Genomic DNA, 7,070 nt, shown 5'->3' with positions numbered 1-7,070 from the left:
CATGGCTTTTACCCAATGAGGATCCTTACTTGCTTGAGTAAATGTTTCTGGTTCTATCATGGATAGAAGAGCAACATCATTCTTCCTTGGTGTACTAGTCATCTTTCTTCAGGTTTGCATCCCTTCATCCATATTGCCAATAATATTCTCTTCTGGGTGATATTTTTGGAGAAATTTCATCTTTGAAGGGGTTTGAGATGGTTCTTTTTCCTTGGTTTTTTCTTGGTCTTTTTCTTCTTTTTCAGGTTCTTCTTCTTCAATGAGAGGATCAACTTCATGTTCTTCAATTTCTTTTTCTGGAAGGTCTTCATCAATTTTTACATCAATGCTTTCCACTATTTTCCGTAGTCGGTTATTGTAGCACTTGTAGGCTTTGCTTCTTATAGAATATCCAAGAAAGATCCCTTCGTCAACCCATGAATCAAATTTTCCTGGTGAGCCATCATTGATTTTTATGAAGCACTTGCTTCCAAAAATCTTGAAGTATTTTACTGAAGCAGGTCTTCCTTTCCATAATTCATAAGGAGTCTTTTCATTATTTGGTCTTAATTGAGTTCGATTCAAAGTATAAACAGCTGTCCCGACTGCTTCTCTCCAGAATTTTGGCCGCAAGTCAACTGCTATTAACATTGTTCTTGCCATTTCTTGAACTATTCGATTTCTTCTTTCAACTACCCCATTTTGCTTGGGTGTTCTGGCAACAGAGAGTTCTCTTTTAATTCCATGTGTTTTACAGAATTCATTAAATTCTTTTCATGTGAATTCTCCCCCTCTATCTGTTCTGAGGCACTTAATATTTGAGTCCTTTTCATTTTCTACAAGAGATTTAAGATTCTTAAAACACTCAAATGCTTCGGATTTATATTTTATAAAATATATCCACACCATTCTAGTATAGTCATCAACAAATAAAGCAAAGTACCTTTCTCCTTGGAGAGCCAAAGTTCTAGTTGGTCCACATAAATCAGCATGGATGATCTCAAAAGGCTTTGATGTAGAAAACTCCTTTGTCTTGTGGCTGGTTCTGGTTTGCTTTCCATGTTGACATGGACCACATATTCCATGATTTGGTTTGAATAAATTTGGAATGTCTCGTACTGCTTTAATTTTGTTGATATTGATCAAGTTATCACAGCTTGTATGTCCGAGTCGTTTGTGCCACAACCAACTTTAATCTGTTTGACTTAAGTAGCATTTATCTTCTTGAATCTTGTTCAGAATGTAGATGTTGTCTCGTGTTCTAACCCCTTTTTCCACAAGTTCCACTGAGGAAGAGTTCCTTATTTCACAGCCTTTGGTGCTAAAGACAACATTATGTCCTTAACCACAGATTTCAGGAGGTTGTGTTTGAGCCCGTTTACCAGCAAAGCATTTTGAGCTTTTCCTTTTCCATTAATAAGAGTAACAGTTCCTTTTCTAGCAATTTTGGCAGATCCACTTCCAAAGGATACATTTACTTCCATTTTGTTCAATGAGACAAAATTCCTTTTGTCCCCTGTCATATGTCTGGAGCACCCACAATCCACAAACCAAGGATTTTCATTATTTTGAGCACATAGAGCTAGGCCACCTTTATCCGTGTTGGAATTCTCACTTCTTGCTTTTCCTCTTTTGAGTGGGAAATTTTGTTCATTGTGTCCATTATTATTACATAATGAACAAATCAGATCAAATTTGGCCAAGGGATCAAAAGAATTGTAGATCCTGATTTGTCCTTGTCCTTTGGGGCCATATAGTTTGTTTATTTGATCCTTCAGTTTTGGTGTGTCATTCTTATGAGCCATGCAATTTCTAGCTTGATGACCAAAATTTTTACAATGGAAACAATGCCCAAAAAATATAGTTTTGTACCTGTTGTAATAGCCATGATTTGAATTAACATTATTCCTTGGAGTTACTCCCGCTTCATTCTTTGGGTTTGAGATGGGTCTTTGATGAAATATTGTTTTGTATCTGTTGTAACATCCATAATTCGAATCAACATTCTTCCTTGGAGTAACTCTCTCTTCATTCTTTGGATCTGGGATGAGCCTTTGATGAAATAATCTTTCTTCTTTTGGGTTGCTAGAAAGTACGTCGGCATATATTTTCGCATTATTCTTAGTACTGGATGATTCTCCTCTAAAACCTATTCCAGATTTGTCATGTTGAGGTTTTTGATTATTTAGGATAGTGTCAAGTATTTGAGATCTTTTCCAACCCTTCTTAACTTGCTCCAATTCCTTCCTCAAAGATACTATTTTGGCTTTACGTTCTTCACAAGCTTCTTCTTTTTCTTTTAGCTTATTTTTCAAGAGATCTTCCCTTCCTTTTATTTCCTCGTTTTCTACCTTGAGAGAAATGATTTTATTCCGTAATTTCTCATTTTCTTCAATGGCACTTATTAATAATTCATCTACATTTCCATCTAGCCCTGAGTCATCATCATTTGTGAATGCCATGAATAATACTTCTTGGCTTCCAGCATGGTCATTTTCTTCATCTGATTCTTCATTACCTCCTTTGTGGTGAGGGAACTAGTTAGTTGATTTCTTTTTTATGACTACAAATTCATCTTCATCAGACTCATCTTGCTTAGAGAGGAAATTATTCTTATTGAACCCTTTCTTTTTGTATACCATCCTTTTAGAATTTTTTTCATCATCACTATCATGCTTATGAGGACATTTTGCAGCATAATGACCTATTTTTTCCACATTTGAAACAAATAAGAGGGCATTTACCTTTTAGCTTAGATCCTTTCTTCAGCCTTCGTACAAATTGTGCCAATTCGGATTCAACATCAAAGTCATCACTACTGACATTCCTTTCTTTCCCCTTTTTTGATTTTGAGGCCTTGAATGTTGCATCTTGGAACTTGGGCAACCTTTTCTCATCTCATAGGCAATGAGGATTCCATGGAGTTCATCCATCTTGAGAGTATCTAGATTCTTCACTTTTTCTATGGAACTTACTTTGGAGTCAAATCTATCTAGGAGAGATCTTAAGACATTTTGAACAATGGTGCTTTCTTCAATGTTTCCATCCAATCCTTTAAGAGAGTTGACCACTTCAGCTACTCGGAGAAAGTATGATGCAATATCTTCTTCATCATCCATTTTCAGACTTTCAAATTGCCTTCTATGTGTTTGAAGCTTTACCTTCTTGACTTTGGATTCCCCATCGTATAAGCTAATTAGCTTGTCCCATACTTCTTTGGCAGAGTTACAATTCATGACTTTTGTAAATTCAGAGCCAGTGATTCCACTAGTGATGGAGTGTAAGGCTTTTACATTCGCAGCATAGACTTCCCTCTCGTCTTGATCTATTGGAAGAGTGGAAGGAGCTATGTACTCTTTTAAGACTGAATGCCAAACCTCAGGTCTAAGGGACATTAAGTAATAGGACATTCTATTTTTCCAGAAACCAAAATTTGTGCCATCAAACAGAGGAGGTCTTCCTGACACTTCTTGATTTCTCGTCATGACTAAGAATCCTTCTTCAAGTTGTTAGGCTAATATGAAGAAGCCCGCTCTGATACCAATTGTTGGAAATAATGAGAGGGGGGGTGAATTAGTATTTCTTTTCAATTATTATTTATATCAGTTAAAAACATTTATATTTGGAACACAAAAGTAGATAACAGGAATAGATGCTTTTATTAATGTGATATTTTCAATAAATCAAGTACAATATATATATATATATATATATATATATATATATATATATATATATATATATATATATATATATATATATATGGTTTCAATCAGTTGCTAAGCACCAACTTGGAATCTTTGTGAGGCGTCAACTTCCAAAGCACCAACTCTGTCTTTTCAAGGCACCAACCTTGAATTTAGGAGCACCAACTCCTAAGGACACCAATCCTTTCAGTTCTGAGGCACCAAACTCAAGGGCTCCAACCCTCTGCTGTAAACCGTCTGGATCTGTTTGATTGTAATTCTCTGCTCCCAACCCTGTTGGGCCTATGACTTACTTTTGTCCTCCTGTTCCTTCCATTTCTGCCAGAGCTTTAGCTTCCTTTATTTTCTTACAGTTTTCTAGTCACCTTAAACTTTCCTTGTTCTCTATTTTATATTCCTGATACCCCTGACCTTTGGCTTCCTTTCTCCGCTGGATCTTCGGCTTCCTCAACACTCACTTGATATTTCAGCTTCCTTTGCGCTCACTCTTCGGCTTCCTCTGTCTCTTCAAATCCATCAATACACACATGACACGTTAATGTGGAAGAGAGGCCGAATTACAATAGTATTGCATATTAAAAATTATCAGAGAGGCCCTTTTTAATATTCATACAATATACATTAATTGTTCATGGAAACCATATAAGAGAGACTATAGCCATATAGAGGTCCCACATGCCACATCATCCTTTTATCGCAATCGCAAGTTCTGGAGGTCTTTTATAAGTCGTTCCCAAAACATAGCCAATGGCTGATTCCCCTTCTGGATGCGATATTATATTAACTCCACAAATTTATCACAGTCGACAGATTTTCACATAACATAGCCAATTCCCTGATACCTGGACGTGATATTATTATAAATTGTTTTTAATAACTCTGTCGAGTCCATATATATATCGCAATCAACGCTTTCAATTTGGCAAGGCTTTACAAGAGGCTTGCGATATGCGACAGATGCGATAATATATTAAATCATTTGGCAATGGTCCAGTCGGGTCCGTATACATATCACAATCGGCAGTCCAGCGGTGTCAATTATTTTGAACATAGCGATTCAACGGATGCGATATTTCAATAGGTCGTATTATAATGTTGCAACAGGTCCGCATACATATCGCACTTGGTGGTTTGGGGGTGACAACCCTTTATAACTTGGGCTATGAGAGTTCCGATAGGTAGATGCGATATAACAATAGGGCAATTTATAATGGTGCAGCGGGTCCGCATATATATATTATATACTCTTATGCTTTTTGCTATAACCTGTTCGGGTCCATGTATTATCACATATATATATATATATATATATATATGGAAATCGCATATTTAATGTGCCATCCCTTTATAACTTATGATATGATATTAAGTGGTATTCCTTAGCGATCCTCCACCGTTGATCTACTCATGATCCGATGGTCAACACTTAACCCGATCAACCCATAACCGTCCGTTGATCCTTCGCCGTCGGTCAACCCCTGCTGGATCTAACGGCTTGCATGAATTTCGGGGGAGCAATTTGTAAGGGAAATGACCACCTGAAAAAGTGGTTTTCTCTCTCCACTTAAGTGCTATGTGTCGCCCATTGAATGGAATCGGACACTCTCCTCTAAATACCACTTACCGCCTAGCGTCCACCCGAAAACCACTGCCACTATTACAAACCCGCTTATAGCTGTTGAATGCGGATACATAGAGTAATGACTCTCCGCTCCAGTAACTCTTTCTACTCTTCTCTGGTTGGATATGGCTCCACGATTGCTTCCGATACACTGCTCCAATAGCTCTTCTCTGATATTCCTTCTCTATCTCATGATATGGCTCCTCTGTTAATTGCTCTTCTGTTGGCTTCTCCTCCTGATGTGTGTTCCTCTTTGTTCCTTTTAATGAACAATATGGCTCCTCAGTTAATTGCTCTGGCATATATTACATGCGATACTCCCGATATGGCTCCTTCTCAATCTCCCGCTCTTACACTTACTTGGCTTTCTTGTGGCTTCCGATACTACTCCAATACCTCTTCTCTACTTTGATAGCTCTACTCTGATAGCTCCTTTGAGTTCCAATATTCTCTCCAATGGCTTGACTGTCTTGGATTTCCTCTGGTTTCTCCTCATGGCTTCTTGCTCCTGTTTCTTCACAGATGTGTTCTACTTCTCCTTAGCCTCACATCATTGTTTACTCATCCAAAATATTGCCATATTGACATCAATGACATTCTAGGTCAACAACATCTCTGGAACCAACAAGTCCTAGCAGGTATCGGTAACACCATTTGGCGGTATATTAAAATGGACACGCAAAAATTGGAGGAAAGAATTTTCACATTCGCACAGATATGCGTGGAAGTAGATCTCATCAAAGGCTTGCCAGACCGAATCCAACTGAAGCACAAACAATGGAGCTGGACACAGATACTAGATTATGAAAATATAACATTTAGATGTAGAATCTGCTGGCAAACAAGACATCTACAAAATATGTGCCCTGAAGCCAAAAAAATACCCGAAGAAAGAAGAAAACATGGAAACCATCCAAGTGATGGCAATTTCCCCCACTAGTCTCTGATGATGAGGAGGAGGAAGCTGATGTGGAACAACCCATACCCAACGAGAACGATCAGATGAACAAAGAACCAAAAGCATAGGAATTAAACCCACGAGATCCGATGGAATCGCAACTGACAAAGATACCAGGAACAATGGATATCAGTGGATCCAAACAACTACATAGATCAGATAACTTGGATTCAGATAAAGACATCCCTCGACCTGTCCCACGAGATCCGATGGAATCGCAACTGACAAAGATACCAGGAACAATGGATATCAATGGATCCAAACGACTACATAGATCAGATAACTCGGATTCAGATAAAGACAACCCTCGACCTGAGGTTGTCACTTCGCTTGCACTTGTATCTTCGATGCCGACTTAAGGGGAGTGGTGTAAGGTTAAGAAGAAAAAAGGGAGAAAAGCATGATTTTCTCCCCATTTGTACATTATTTTTTGCTTTCATTGAACTCTGATCAACAGTCATTGACTTGTTGATGAAATGCGTCACAACATTTGCAACATGTAACTTTGTTTTCATTAATAAAATTATGATTTTTCTTTTGGGAAAAAAAAAGTTATCTAAAAAACTATAATGTATGAAAATGGATATAATAGAAAAAAACATATATATATATATATATATATATATATATATATAAATAAAAATAAAAATAAAATTAATCAAAAAAGAAATAAACTAAAAAAATTAGTAATTAATAGAAATGGAAGTTACTAAATAGTTCTTAATAAGGCCTCACTCACTCACGATACAAATAAATAAATTTAAATAATAATAAAAAAATAACACAAATTGAATTCCCAATGTTA

Source organism: Pinus tabuliformis, chromosome 3_1 (genome assembly GCF_031772625.1).
Source record: "Pinus tabuliformis cultivar Carrire ecotype Pingquan chromosome 3_1, CPIR1, whole genome shotgun sequence".
NCBI classification, from domain to species: domain Eukaryota; kingdom Viridiplantae; phylum Streptophyta; class Pinopsida; order Pinales; family Pinaceae; genus Pinus; species Pinus tabuliformis.
This window is presented reverse-complemented; position numbering follows the sequence as displayed.